The sequence below is a fragment of the Stylophora pistillata genome, chromosome 1 (assembly GCF_964205215.1).
Source record: "Stylophora pistillata chromosome 1, jaStyPist1.2, whole genome shotgun sequence".
Classification (NCBI taxonomy): Eukaryota; Metazoa; Cnidaria; class Anthozoa; order Scleractinia; family Pocilloporidae; genus Stylophora; species Stylophora pistillata.
In genome coordinates, this window is record NC_142519.1 from 51,799,484 (window position 1) to 51,815,900 (window position 16,417).

Sequence of the window (16,417 nt, forward strand, 5' to 3'; positions counted from 1 at the left end):
GGCGGATGTTTTTCGCTTATTCATTGTATTCCTCCGTTTCCGGGGCCAATGCGCTAACTAAACGTGTCTGCGACTTGCTACATTCAATGTTCAATTACTGGCAAAATGTGTGGCGCAAAGCATTGATGAAGGTCAGTAACAGCTGCTTAAATTACTTCAGGATATCTGAAGTTTTCCCTAAGGTCTTCTTTTTAAACAGTTGAAAATAACAACACAATGAAAGTGTGTTCCTTGGATTTTATCAAGCAATTTTTCAATTGTTTCATCTAACAAGGAGTGGGAAAGGTTCCGTTCAAGATCCCTGACCTGCAAATCAAGCCAGTTTGTAGAACTCAGATGCATGCTGATTACTTCACCCGTGAATGCCAAGAGGTAATGAACATGCAACTTCTTCTTGCCACATTATCTCCACTACTATCAGAAAACAGGTAAAGGTAATAACTTAACTAATGGATGAAAACACTTTACTGATTTACAAGAATATTTAAAGCAGCTGAAAAGGAGAAGTTAAATCATTCTCTGGAGTTTCAAAGTTAACATTACAAAGACATTGAAAGCGATTGAAAGCTATGTACAGCAACAAGTTACAAATCAGCCACTAAAGGATTTAGGGAGCAGGTTTTATTTGGAGCTGCAAACTGTTTAACATGCTTGGATGGCCTATGAGTCTTTTCTTGAATGTTACTCTTTCTATGTCATTAGCTGAAAAAACTTCCGAGGAAAGATCTCAGGAAGGAAACAGAGGAAAAACAGAAGCATATCTAGTGTTACTTTTAAGTTAGAAAGAACCAAATCAAGAGGATGGCATGATTTTCTTAGCAGTAAGGCTTTTTACAAGTTCTTTCTTTCATATGTTTTATTTTTTTCTTAATGAGGTTGTCCACAGTTCATTTGAAGTTTTATCTGTTCTTCTGTAACCTCTCTATAATCCTTTCTATGACATGCTTGGCTTCACACACGGTCATAGTGCTGGGGTGCAATCTTCACCAACCTGTACAAAAATCAAGCAGGAAGCTTTCTTAAAATGTCTTACAATAGTCATTCAAGAGGTTCATAGGTTCTCCTGAGGTTTCCAAAACGTCTCTTATGCATTCTAGGCTTAATTGATTCTATCCACTGTTCTAATGCACTCCTGTGTCAAGCCTACTGCAATAATGCTACATCTTGTTGTTCATGTTGTAAGCTGAACTATGATTGGTCTATTGGAGGGCAGACACATTCACCACAGCATAATTGAAAGTTTTTTACTTCATTATTATACAAAACAGACAGAATTCATGTTGTAGTGTGACTTTTCAATCATAGATCACAGAAGATGTGAAATTGTGGTAAGAACATTCAGTTACACTCAGCAGAGCCAAGTGCTCCTCTCTTTGTTCGTACCACTATTTTGACTTCATCTGTCACCTATAACAGAACAGATGCATGGCGATATGGAATCTAATTGTTAAACAGACTGACACCAAAGCAGAAGGTCTTCTTCACGGTGCAATAAGTGAGCCACCATAAAAAAAAGCTTGATGCGTGATTAATAAAGTCATCTTGCTTGATACTGTTGTAACACGTCTTGTACCTTATACAAAAATGACACCTGACCTAAAAAATGGGCAAAAAAGAAACTAGATCCTCCTGGTAGGTCTTGATGAAAACAAAGATAACAGTCATCATCAATTGCCGGAGATCACAGTTGACCAAGATTAAGCTGAATTTGTTTTTGTTGCACTCGTGACAACACTTCACAGATCAGTCACAAAGGGTTATTGTGTAAACACCCCAAAACAATACACTCAAGAAACCCTTGAGTACCACTAACCTTACTGGTCAACCTTTCTGTCTGTACAGGTCCGAATGTAGCTCTTGGTGGTCAAAACAAACTCATTGTACTACACTCACTCAAGCTTGTGATCCAAACAAGTTGATAGATGCAGTTGTACTACCTAATGGTTGATAAAATAATAATTATAGTAAAGTAAATTTCAATTGACCTGCGGATAAAAATCAAGCAAGGGTATAATCCTTGCAGTTGTATTGGAGTTTTAAGAATTGCTGAAAAGAAGCCTGGAAAAGCCTCAGACTGATGGGATTTAATCCCATGGCTCCCAGGTACTATTTGGCCCTACTGATAACTGAGTTATGAAGCCACACATTTGGAGGGTTCCTTCCCATGGAGTTATCTGCTCTCAGTATGATGCTTCGGTGATCCTACACAATGACAAGTTCTTTTTTTGCTGTCAGTGATGTCAGTAGTTTAGCTTGTTACCAGTCCTCTTGTTGCTTAGCCTCAGCACCCCCTCATCACAAAGAAAAATGGTGTACCCAAGAATCTGGCAAAGACATCCGTCAATCTCCTAGTATATTAGCAAAATCTGGGACAGTTGGGAAACAGTGAAATTCCTGATTGGCTTGGATTTTCCCAGCATAATTATGAAAACAGGGCTTAATCAACGTTGTGCTATTACTATATAACCTATAGATACAGAAATTTTGTGCTGTAAGTAAAGGGAATAGGTGGGTAATGTCTCACCTGGTTGTCTTTGACAGTCAGGTAGTGTCCAGACCTCTCCAAATGAGCCACCTACTCATCAGAGCAGTAAAGTGGGAGGGATGGGTGGGTGGGTAGGTAGGATTTACAGATTTAATGGTCAGTGTCAGAGGTACTTCAAATTAGATCACTGCATTAGTTTGGGGAACAAATGCCATTTCTCACCACTCTTCATTTTGGTAGGACATTCTGTACTCAAAGTACTTGTACACGAGTTGGCAGCATCAAAAGAGAACCTGTTTGTGGCCAAACATAATTTTACACTGTCCAAATTGCTGATGTAATTTTCAAACACACATAAATCTGTTGAAGTCAGTGCTACATTGTGCAAAGTCGAACCTGTCCATGATCCTGGTAAGTTGCTGTCTCACATTATCAGCCGATTTGAGAGAACGATGTTGGATAAAATCATCATAACACCACTGTGTATCTTCATGGTCTAAAAATAAGGATAAAAAAGTTTTGTTTGAAATAGCCAGGGACATCTTTGGGCTTTGACTGTATCAAGCCAGCCTACAAATAGCAAAGTACTATTTCCAAGGCTGGCAAATCTCACAACCAAAAGTGAGTTCCCTTTCTTGGTCCTTGTAAACCGTGATTAGATCAGCAGAAGGATAAGAAGACATTTTGGCTAATTTTGTCTAAAACTACCACAAAATCCTTGGAGACTGCAGAAAGAAAACTCAGGGTTGTCACTAGAAAATGTAATAGGTGTCTGATCTGAACTGAGTAGGTGGCTGCACAACACGCCCCTCAAGGGGGGTTTGGGGGTGTGTTCCCCTGGAAAAATTTGAAATTTGAAACTCTCTGAGATGCATTTTCCAGCATTCTGGGGCATGTTTGAGCAGCATTTTTTTTAGCCAGACATTGATGTTAAATTCAATTTCCCTGTTTATCGCTATAAAAACCCTCTGGACACAAGCTTTACGTTTTTATTTAAAATAAGGGTATGTTTCATTCATCAAAGTATTTCCTCTCATCTCTAAACATCACAACTGATAAATATTTGGAAATCACTCACCAAATGCTGCAAGGTTTGCAAAATCACAGAACATCCACCTTAGTTTATTTTTTAATTAGGATTGTCTGAGGGGTTTAATGACAAGTATTCCAAAAGGTCCATATTTGGTGAGCATTCTAACGTTGCAAAATCCTTAAAAAAAAAAACCAACAATCTAGCAGCAACTTTGACGGCCACGTGTATGGTTGGAATGACATTTTAAATCGCAGAACTTAATGTTCGCGTATCTCTGTCGAAATCATAAACAAAAGAACAAAATTTTCCTTCAAATTGTTGTCATGTCTCTGTCGGATAACGTAAATTATATGTTCTATTCTGCGATTCTACAAAAGCAGTTAAAGTCTCTCTGTCCCGAACCAGAAAGAACTTATTCCAATGAGAAGTTAAATTATTTAACGGTACATGTTTACAACAAAGGAAAATCTTCCTGCCTTTGAAATCTTAAGAGTGGAATGGACACAACAGTTTCAGCAAGGTGAAAAAGATCTTTATAGACACTTCCTTCTCCAACCCTCTGAAAGCTCTTTTGAAAGAATGTAGTGGATCAGCGATAATTTGCCACTGTATTTTAACAAATGGGGCCAGTTTATCTTGGTATTAAATGCTTCAGGAGCTTCACAATTATAATATTTGACAGCGATCGAAACTACCTCTTATCTTGGTGGCTCTCTTTTTTTGCTAGATTTTGTCTTCTTCGATTGACTTGACAAGTAATCGCGAAGAGATCGCTTTCTTCGCTGGCCATCATTTTCGATTTTTGAAGCATCAACGCACATGTGAATTGCGATGGTTTCGTGCTTCATGACGGTCACGCATTTATATTACTCAAGTAAACTGTCAACACCACTGATAGTTTTTGCACAATAGTTCCTGTACAAGTTTTCAGTTTTTTCCTTCTTCCATAACATCAGATATATACAAGAGAATGATCACTAAAGTAAGTCTCAGATTTACAAAAAAGATTTCTTGGGAAGACAAATCTCACTATTACAAAATTTCTGGTCATAAAGTAAGCGGCGTAAAATGGCCTGACAGCCGGCGGGTTTCCGCCGCCTACCGGCTCCTAATGACAACACTGAAACTACTCTAACTTCTGCACTAGAACTCAAACAAAGAGTTACATTATACTGGTAAATGCAATGTTACTCATGAACCTGAATTGTCAGATTATCTGCAAATAAGTTTAATCCTTTGACTCCCATGAGTGACCAAGACAGAATTTCTCGGCTTACAACTTCAATACAATAACAAGCAGACGAGTGATGAGAATAAAGAATCCAATGAGTTGATCCAATACCAAATTCTCCAAACTAACATTACAAGAATTGTGTGGCAGACAGTGAGAAGAATTATAAATGAGATCTTGGCAACGAAAGATTTAAATTGAAATCTTCCCCAAGGAGAAAAAAAAAAAAACAAGGTTCCATAATGTACAGAAAGGACTAAGAGGACAAGATTAGTAGGTGCTTTTTTAGTTAAGAATGCACACACAATAACACCAGAAGGCTTGGCATACAATGTAAGTATGGGTTACAAGTCCAACTCACTTTGTTTGTATGCATAGTAAACATTCAGTAAGGTCAGGTGGTCTCCATCAATGTGAGCAAACTTCATCTTAGCTTCATCAGCTGCCCTCTTAGCTTCATTTGGTCTCATAAACACCTGAGGAACAAACAGACAGAGGCAGGATCATTAATAAATGACTTATAATGATAACAATTTATCAAAAAGTATTTTTAAGTAAATCAACAGGTTGACTTGATATCTGTATACCTGATAACATAGCAGTAACGGAGAGAATTTCATTAGAACAGTTATGGTCACAACTGGCAATCACCATCTTGGCAAGTTGAGGGTCGAGTGGAAACTCTGCCATCATGGAGCCCAGTGATGTGAGGTCTCCATTGTCATCAAGGGCACCAAGATAGTTCAGCAGTTCAAGTGCTCTCATCAAAGTTTCTGGTGCTATCAAACTGACAAAAAAAGAATGAAATCTTAGCTTTCTTTGTTTGGTTTGTATGCAACCTTTTACTTGCAAGACTTTGAGCTATTCCTTAGAAAATGACACTTCTGAGAATCACCACAAATCAAGGGCTAATACAAATGTACCAGCTTGCTCACAAGCAATGAACCTACCAGGAGGATCCATGAAGTCAAAATGCACCAAGTCGTCAATGCCCAACTTCTTCAGCAGTGGCACCACAGTACCAAGGTTGGACCTCAGGATTTCAGGGTAGTTATTGTCTTGCATTTCAGTTTGATAAGCTTTCTCTGTGTACAATCTGAAACACTTGCCAGGACATGTACGACCAGCACGGCCAGCTCTCTGCTGTAAACTGGCTTTTGATAAAGCAGAAACTAACAGTGACTTTACACGGATATGGGGATTGTACCCCTATTATAGACAAACCAAAGACAAAATGACTTTACACTCGGTCAACCTGTTAAGGAACAATGATAAGGAACAATAAAATATATATGCAGAATTAGAAAGATGTATATTTTTGAGCTTTGTAAGAAAAAGCTATTGACATTTTTTTACCTTGTCACAAACATGGGACAGAGGAAAAGTTCTGAGACCTTACGAGGAATTGAACCTGCACACTGAGTCTAATGGTCTGGGGTTGGATTCCTTAGCGGAACTCAGAATGTTTTCTTTGTCCCATGCTTGTTAAGAGACAAGGAAAACAGTAAAATACTTTGTGAAAAGTAGACAGTAATCAAATACTGAAGTAAGACAGACCTTCTGCTTGGAAAATCCAGGATCTATAACAAACACCACACCATCAATGGTAAGAGATGTTTCAGCAATGTTGGTGGACACCACACACTTGCACCAAATGGCACCATTTGGGCGTTTTGCTGGAGGAGCGTCAAAGATGCACTGCTGCTGTTGCGGAGGAAGAGTTGAATACAGAGGGATGCAGTGGAACTCGCCTACTTCAGGTCCCAGGTTATCAGTTTCCTTCTTCAGTCTCTTGCATGCTTCTTCAATTTCCTGACTGGGAAGAAAAAAGTGAAATGTTGAAAGGCTACTTTCAACTTGGTTTAACTTTGTTTAAAATATATGCGAACTGTGAAAAATTAACACAATGCTCATGTTTAATGTCATTCAGGAATGGATGGTCCTTTAAAACTAGGGTTATATGGCACATAAATTTCTAGCTTAAAGAAGTGGCAACTAAAAGTCTTCTTAGTGTGAGATTGATCTTCACAGAAATGAACACTACTTAAGCAGTAGTGAAAATAAGGCCTGAAAAAAATTCACTTCACAGGTTTATTATGAACCTTCACAATGACCAGCTCCTAGTTGGCTTGTTAACTCAGTTGGTAGAGCATTGCACTGGTACTGTAGAGGTCATGGCTTTGAATTCTGTACAAGCCCAAATTTTTTTTCAGGCCTAATTTTCACTACCGCTTAAGTAGTGTTCATTTCTGTGGAGATCGATCTCACACTAATTTCTTTAACCGCAGTTCGTATACATGACTTTCAAATAAATACATTCACAAGCATTAAAAAGTTTTCAACTTCCACCACTTTTACTGATTAAGCACCAAAACGTTAATAAAGGATTTTTTCCCGTGATTTCAGGCCCCATGTTAATCAACTCTTTGGTCATTCTTGTCCAAGAATTTTTAAAGTAAATGCAATTTAGGTTTAGAAATTTGAACAACTTGAACCCACTACATCCTTACATCAGTATTCTTATTTTCTAGACATTTCCTACAGTGCTGACATGGAGAACTTTTCTTAACAATCATGAGCTTCCTTAGTTTGTGATCATTTTCTTTCTTCTCGTGACCTTAATGCTTGTTTCAGGGGTCACACTGCTGGGAGAATTTAGATGCTTATCACTCTTAGGGGTTAATCCTTTCACTACCGAGATCTCATAAGTAACTCTCTACTGTCTCTCATACAATTCTCATGATGTGAAGGTGTAGTCTGATCGTCCGGGTGAGTGTAGTCCTGAGAAGGACTGTTGTCGGTGGCAGTGACTGACGTTTCGACAACCTGTGCGGAAGTCATCATCAGAGTCAAGTGAGTGATTGTTGTCAGTAGAATGTTCTTATTCCAGTTCGTGTGAAATGATCGGTTGGTTTTGCCGTGATGTTATTGGCTGTAAGACTCAAGTGACGTAAGTCGTTCGTGATTGGTCTGTTTCGGTCTGTCGGTAAAGCTAGGTTGTTCTTTTTCGGTCGTTTGTGATGTTTATGTCGTGAATGAGTCGTTTGTATGGGGCGGGTAGTTGTTGACATCTGTTTAGGGGAGTCTGTTCTAAGTTAGTAAACCAGCTTTCCAGAGTCAGTCGTTGAAAATAGTCAGTGCTGTAGGTTAGGCATTGCGCAGAGTCCCAGTCAATGTTGTGGTTGGTAAGTCGATGGTGTTCAGCAATGTGATTGCTGACATCACCTTTCCTCGTCGCCCGTCTGTGTTCAGTCAGTCTTGTTGTGAGGTTTCTGCCAGTCTCACCGATGTAGGAGGCTTGGCAGTCGGAACAATTGATCTTATAAATCGTTCCCTGTCTGTTCCTCGGTTCGTCTTTGTCTTTAACGTTGGTTAGTAACTGACGTAGTGTGGTGATGGGTCTGTGGGCGACGCGGATATTGAAGGGTAGTAAGATGCGCGAGATGTTTTCAGACATACCTTTTATGTACGGTATGGTTGCTGTAGTCGTAGGGGTTGCGGTGTCGTTTGTTTCGGTAGTGGTAGTGGGTCGGTGAGTGTTTCGTCGGATGAAGTCGTTGTTGTAGTTGTTCTTCGTAAAAACACGGTGAAGGTATTTGTTCTCGTCGGATAAGCTGTCTGTCGAGTCACATACTAGTTGTGCGCGTCGTGTTAGAGTTCTGATAGCTTACCGACAGACCGAAACAGACCAATCACGAACGACTTACGTCACTTGAGTCTTACAGCCAATAACATCACGGCAAAACCAACCGATCATTTCACACGAACTGGAATAAGAACATTCTACTGACAACAATCACGCACTTGACTCTGATGATGACTTCCGCACAGGTTGTCGAAACGTCAGTCACTGCCACCGACAACAGTCCTTCTCAGGACTACACTCACCCGGACGATCAGACTACACCTTCACATGTTACCCCCGGGTTCAAACCATTTACTGCATTACGTTCACTTGGACGACAGAGCGAAAGACTTGCGAATGACTACATCACCTACGCAAGCACTGTCAGGCGAATACGACAACAACTCTGGTTCAATCACCGCTGTAAAGATCACGGCCTTGTTCCGGCCGGGCTCAAACTTAAGCCCCCGTTGAACACACAGGAGGCCATCCAGATCGTCAAAGCCACCTGCAGACGACTGGTCAAAGCGCGGATAAATGATTGCCACAGAAGACTCAAACACCACAGAAACAAATTACGACAACTACACGACCAACTGAAACAAGTGATACCAACTGACCTACTTGACACCGTTACGACAATTGCCGACAAACGAGCCAACAAGACGACTGAACGCGCCCGCACTGGACATCAACAAAAATTGACACGACTGCTACGAGACAAAGAAGAGAGACGAAGCAAACCGGACGACAACTGGGTAAGTAACATTTCTTCTCGTTCCTTAGACAAGACTGAAACTCGGGTACTATCATACGGACTAAAACACTCAGTAACACCTAAACGCATACCGACTGAGGCTATTGTATCTAGTGTTGAGGCGGCCCTGTCTCGGCAACGAGAACTATCTGAGCCGACCAAGGATAACATCAGAAGCAGAATTGCCTCCACTATACAATCAACGTCACTACATGACAGCAACTTGACTAAAGACGAACAACGCGCACTGAAACGACTGAGAAACGACGAGAACATAGTTATCCTTCCAGCCGACAAAGGACGAGTTACTGTTGTTATGGACAAAACTGACTATCACGACAAAATGGACGCACTAGTTAACGACAAACGAACCTACGAAGAACTCAAACGTGACCCAACTCCTGCTCTTCAACGTAAACTCAACAGTAAACTACTGACACTCAAGAAAACGAACGCCTTTGACAACCAACGGTACTATCGACTGAGGTGCTCGGTACCACAGCCACCGAAACTCTACGGTTTGCCGAAACTACACAAACCTGTTTCCCGATGCGACCTATTGTTTCTTTCTGTGGCTCTCCCACATACCAACTATCCAAGTACCTGACGACAATACTACAACCGCTAACCGACAAATCCAGACATAAACTACAATCCACTGAAGACTTCATTAACGCTACCAAGACTGTTCAGATACCTGACGACTACAAACTAGTGTCATTTGATGTGAAATCACTGTTCACAAGTATTCCACTTCAATTAGCATTACAATGCACTGAAACTGCAATCCGAAAATCTACCGAACCACTACCGCTACCGACAGACGACATCATGGACTTGCTAAACATTTGCCTAACGTCTACTTACTTTCAGTACAACGGTAAACACTACAAACAGTTACACGGCACTGCCATGGGGTCTCCAGTTTCTGTTGTTATAGCAGAAATTGTGATGCAGAACATCGAGGAACGCGCCCTTTCGACTTGCCGACAAACGATACCGCTTTGGTTACGTTACGTTGACGACACATTCACCGCCGTTCGACACGACGAAATTGACGCATTCCACAACCACCTTAACGAACAAAACACTGACATACAGTTTACCAGAGAAGTCGAAGAAAATGGCAAACTTCCTTTTCTAGACTGCCTGGTAAGCCACAACGACAACTCATTACGAACGACAGTTTACAGGAAACCGACACACACCGACAGATTACTAGACGAGTCATCCTACAACCCTACATCACACAAAGCCACAACTATCAGAACTCTAACACGACGCGCACAACTAGTATGTGACTCGACAGACAGCTTATCCGACGAGAACAAATACCTTCACCGTGTTTTTACGAAGAACAACTACAACAACGACTTCATCCGACGAAACACTCACCGACCCACTACCACTACCGAAACAAACGACACCGCAACCCCTACGACTACAGCAACCATACCGTACATAAAAGGTATGTCTGAAAACATCTCGCGCATCTTACTACCCTTCAATATCCGCGTCGCCCACAGACCCATCACCACACTACGTCAGTTACTAACCAACGTTAAAGACAAAGACGAACCGAGGAACAGACAGGGAACGATTTATAAGATCAATTGTTCCGACTGCCAAGCCTCCTACATCGGTGAGACTGGCAGAAACCTCACAACAAGACTGACTGAACACAGACGGGCGACGAGGAAAGGTGATGTCAGCAATCACATTGCTGAACACCATCGACTTACCAACCACAACATTGACTGGGACTCTGCGCAATGCCTAACCTACAGCACTGACTATTTTCAACGACTGACTCTGGAAAGCTGGTTTACTAACTTAGAACAGACTCCCCTAAACAGATGTCAACAACTACCCGCCCCATACAAACGACTCATTCACGACATAAACATCACAAACGACCGAAAAAGAACAACCTAGCTTTACCGACAGACCGAAACAGACCAATCACGAACGACTTACGTCACTTGAGTCTTACAGCCAATAACATCACGGCAAAACCAACCGATCATTTCACACGAACTGGAATAAGAACATTCTACTGACAACAATCACTCACTTGACTCTGATGATGACTTCCGCACAGGTTGTCGAAACGTCAGTCACTGCCACCGACAACAGTCCTTCTCAGGACTACACTCACCCGGACGATCAGACTACACCTTCACATGTTACCCCCGGGTTCAAACCATTTACTGAATTCTCATGATGTTACTTGGGAGAATTTGGCATCTGATCAACTAATAATCCCCTGATTAATATTATTTTTTTCTTTATTCTCATCACTTGTCTTCTTGATATTGTATTGGCATTGTAAGGAGAAATTCTGTCTTGGTCACTCACTGAGTTTAAAGGTTTAAAGGATTACATGAAACATGCCGATCTAAACTCAAAAGGGGAATCAAGAACTTTGAACACACACCTCTTGCCCAGTAAGAAACAACAAAATGTCGCCCTCCACTTCCTCACACATGTGAATCTGTACCACTGCTCTAATGGCTGCCTCCAAGTAGTCTCGTTCAGGTTCAGGAGTGTAAAAGATCTCTACAGGATGTGTTCGTCCAGGGATTGTCATGAGTGGACATTCGTCAAAATATTCCTGGAATTTCCCGACATCTAAGGTGGCACTCATGATTATAATCTTAAGGTCATGTCACTGTCGTACAACCTGTGGAAAACAGACGCATTTTATACAACTTCTGTAAGTTACAGGTGTAACAGTGGACCAATGCAGTGTCACCTGCACATGTACTATCAGCAGCATGATTAGTGAGAATATTGGTCTGATTATTTAAACAAATTTTAGCCGTTGTTAAATGAAGCCGCATTCTAAATGATCTTCAATTTAGTCCAACCATTTACTTGAACATTTATTTTTGTGAACAGTGTCAAGAGGGTTGAAAGCTGGTAGTAGAAAGAACATTTATTTAACTAAACCGATCCCTTTGAAGGGAAAACCTAAGGCCCACTCATTGAATAAAACCATGACTGTTTTCAGTTGGACCTCCTACAAATAACCAATCCTTTGTGATAAAACAGTTCTTTTCATGTGTAAAATGACACTACTGTTTGCACCACACTGCAAATCACTGAAAACAGCCTTTCCCTCACTCATTGTTGCCCATTTGCAGCAAAAAATTAAAATCACAGAAGATCAAGGCTTGACCTTTTCAACTTACTGGCCAGGTGGTTAGTGACATCTTAGATATTACGACAATTTCAGTTTGTTTACTAGCAAAACTGGCAGGTGGAAATTGAAAACCACTGGCCAAAGCTGAATTTCTACCACTCTGTAGCTAGTGGGCTACTGTTAATGTTGAGCCCTGATGATGAAAAATTATTTGGAGGGGGGGGGGGGGGGGGGGGGAAGGGGGCTTCCTATACAACGGGTTCTTAACCCTATATCTCCCAAATGTGATAAAAATGTAACTTACTACAAGGACAAAAGAAATTAACAATGAAGTAACGTGGAGTTATATGGGTCAATGTGTCAACAGTTTTGTTGGCTATACTGTGGTACTTGTTAGAAGAATATGAAATCTCCAGATGCATGCACACACTGTACCTCTTTCAGTAGACCCATGAGAATATCAGTGGCAAGAGTTCTCTCGTGAGCCTCATCAAGACGAATGACTGCATAACGATCCAGTAGAGAATCAGTCATAGCCTCATGCAACAACATACCATCTGTCATGTATCTGGAAACAAATTAAAATGAGCTTTAAATGACAGTCAGGAATGATTACCTCATTTGTTCAGACATCTGGGATAGAGCTACCAGCCAAACTAATGCCTTTGCATTATTTTTCTCACACCCTCTTCCTTCCTGTTTTTTAACTCTCTTTCTCCCACTAGTGATTCTCATTTTGACCTAACACCAAATTCTCCTAAATACTTAATTAACAAGGAAATATTAAGCAGCTAGAGGTAAGAATTAACAATCAGATCTTGAGAGTTACAGAGTTAAGGATGAAATTGACTTTTTCTTCCTTACTTCAATATAATGCAAGGACTAGTGCAATCTTCAAATCGGATTGTGTACCCAACCTCCTGACCTATGGTGACATCCAATTCGTCAGCTACACGCTGAGCAACACTAATGGCAGCAACCCTCCTGGGCTGCGTACAAGCCACACACTTGTGTTTGTCAATGCGAGTTTCAAGACACCACTGTGGAATCTACAAAAGTAAAAGAGTTTGTCAAAATTGTTTTTCTTTTTTCACTACAAACTGCACTTACAGTAATGCAAAACAATGCAACATACAAGACAATACACAGACTAGGAATACTTAGTCTTGGGTGTATTATCTGCCTGTAATCATGAGAAACAAGTTGATCCTAATGATTACTATTTCATAGTATTAAAATAAAGAGTCTGTTACACTGCCAAGGCTGGGCTGGACACTAATGGTAGCCCACTAGCCACAGACTAGTACAAATTCAGTTTTGGGTGGTGGTTTTCAGTTTCCACTGGCCAGTTTGGCTAGTAAATGAACTGACATTTTCATAACATCTAAGATGTCACCAGCCACTTGGCTAGTAAGTTGAAAAGTTAGTGTTGAGCCCTGCAAAGAGAGAGTGGAACTGTATAGAATAATAATAAAAAAAAACAAATTTGCCTGAGAGGAAATGGTGATCGAGTGCTCTTCAATCCAAAAACCTGAAAAGACTTACTTTGTTTGCATGCATGGTAAACACTTAGTTTACAACAAACAACAGTTGAGACCCTACTATATGTACAAGGAACAAGGAAAAAATATCTGTTCAAATGTACCTCACTTCCCTTAATTAGTTTCACACAGCAGCTCAGCTGGAATTTGTACAGTAACAGTAACTAGTATCTACATGTAGTAGGCATCTGTTACGCCCAACTGAAGCCTGAATTCTTCCAAATATTTACAGTCTCTAATTCCTCAAACTTCCCCAACCACAGCTCATCTGATAAGGAGTACAATTTAACCCAACTTCTAATAAACTACTAAGATAATTTAGTGTTATTACATTGGTTGATAGTGCAAAATGCTCACCATAAAGGGTTTCAAGTGTTTGCCCTTTGTCAAAGCAAATAAATACTTCATGTAAATATTACCTGGGTTGCTTTACCAGATCCAGTCTCGCCAACAAGAACAAAAGCTTGTTTTTCCTTCATGGTTTCCATGAATTTTTCTCTGTATTCCCATACTGGTAGCTCGATTCTCTTCTTGAGAATGTCAAAATATTTGTCTGAGAATAGCTTCCCATTGAAAGGATTGATCTTTCCACGAAGATTGCTTGGATTACTACCAACAGAAAAGAGACCAAAATGCATCAGGAGGTATAGTGTACATAAATTATACTTCTGACAATAGGTCAGAGAGAATTTTCTTTTGAATCATTCTAGATTTAAGGGGTGGGAAGGTTTATGGTATTTTCTCCCTGGCAGGGCTTGCATTTTTGACACTAACTTTTCAACTTACTAGCCAAGTGACTAGTGACATCTTAGATGTTTCAATAATTTCAGTTTGTTTACTGCCAAACTGGCATGTGGAAATCAAAAACCACTTTTCAAAACTGAATTTCTACTGTAGTCTGTGGCTAGTGGGCTACCATTAGTATCAAGCCCTGTCCTGGTACCAACTCGCCTGCACCAACCTTTGCACTTATAAATTCACTTCAATAAGCTCATTTTTAAGTTTAGGTTTGATGTTTTATGGAATGACAATGACTTTATTAAAGATTCTACAATTTTTTGTTAGCCTTACACCATTGCAACACAATAACAAAATCACTAAGATGCTATGGACAGTTTACAACACCTTTTTGACACTTACATACACGTATTATGTGTCAGCAATGTGGATTTCTCTAGTAAGAAACTTTTATTTTGTTTATATAATTTATTATAGTTTCTTGTGTATTTTATGTATTAAGCCAGAGAATCAAAGCAATTGTTCAAGGATTTGGATCTCAGCATCTAAGTGTTCCTATGTTTAAAGCAGTATGCTGGTTGCCTAACACTTTGGTTTGTAAATGACTATGAATAAATGAAAATCATACATATGAACTAAGAAATAATTTAAGGATAAGAGAAGGAACTTCACAGTGATGAACACTACTTATAAGGCAATGGAAAAGTAAATTTAAGGAAATGTAATTCCAGGCTACCAGATGCAGCAAGTGACTGTGAAAACCAAATGAGTGACATTCACCTCTACAACATCCTACCAATAAAACAGCTGAAGACCAAGTAAATTGACACAAAACAATTGCCTCAGGAAGAAAGGGAAGGGTAGCAGCCACTCATAAGTATGTGTTACACAAAGCCACAGAAACAATTATCCATCCAAGGCATGTAAAACGCTCCAACAGCACTTGCATAGGCATGTAATTTCTCCGTGTCTCACCTAACTATCGCCTGAATTACTGGAAGTTTCTTGTGACATTGTGACTGTAAAATAATTCCTTACCTACATGTGTTGATTTTTTTTTTAAATTTTTGTTTTTCTCCTTTTAATTTTTTGTTTGTCTTGAGGCAAATAATTTTATCCTGTTAATCCAGTGAAAGCCTGGACGTATGAATTTAATCGACCTAACGTGAGTTTTCAGACTAGAGTTAATAAAACCACAAGAGGGGAATTCGATGTCTTAGGTGTTCTCTATCGCGCGAATAGTAATCAATTCGGAGACAAATTTAGACAGCAATTCAAGAAAATCGTTTCTTATATTTCATACCCTTAAGTATATATAACACAAGGGAACCTCCTGTGAAATCAGTTATGATTTCGAGATTTGGAAAATACCGTCTTGCATAATAATTTCACAGCTGTGCAGATTCGAGAAACGGCCAAAATTAAACTAGATAAGCTGTGATTCAAATATTTCCAGAGCACTGCCTTCCTGAGGAAAGACTGTGATCGAAGAGATAGTTTTATTTAAGTCTCTGTACCAAAACCAGCTGCAGATTAATTTAAGCTCGGCGATATTCAAAACTGAAAAGCTGTCCTTTCCATATGTATCAGAGCCTACCTGAACTCCTCCTTAATCCTTTTCGCGGTAGTTAACGAGTTGGATGAGTTCCCATCGACATCTAACCTCCTTTTCGACATCTTGCAGGGACATCAAAGTCAAATATTCCTATAAACGTTCTCTAACTGTTATATTAACACAAGCGCCACTAAGATTTCCATCGAATTTTGCCGGCTGAGAAAATGCAAAAGACACGCGTTTTCATCTCTTGATCCCACAAGTCTCCGCGATCATAAAAGAGACTAAATATGGTAAAATTTCCCAT

At 39.9% G+C, this 16,417-nt stretch overlaps 1 pseudogene across 1 annotated transcript; it reads right to left on the reverse strand.

The window, feature by feature from the left end:
* Positions 1 to 223: 223 nt before the first annotated feature.
* Positions 224 to 16,344, reverse strand: LOC148743009 (ATP-dependent RNA helicase DHX15-like; annotated as a pseudogene). Its single transcript, XR_016002108.1, has 10 exons — positions 16,153 to 16,344; positions 14,237 to 14,426; positions 13,141 to 13,325; positions 12,712 to 12,844; positions 11,569 to 11,814; positions 6,307 to 6,561; positions 5,700 to 5,958; positions 2,525 to 5,528; positions 1,814 to 1,937; positions 224 to 991 (listed from the first exon to the last, which is right to left on the reverse strand). The product of XR_016002108.1 is annotated as an ATP-dependent RNA helicase DHX15-like (transcript).
* Between the last annotated feature and the right edge of the window lie 73 nt (positions 16,345 to 16,417).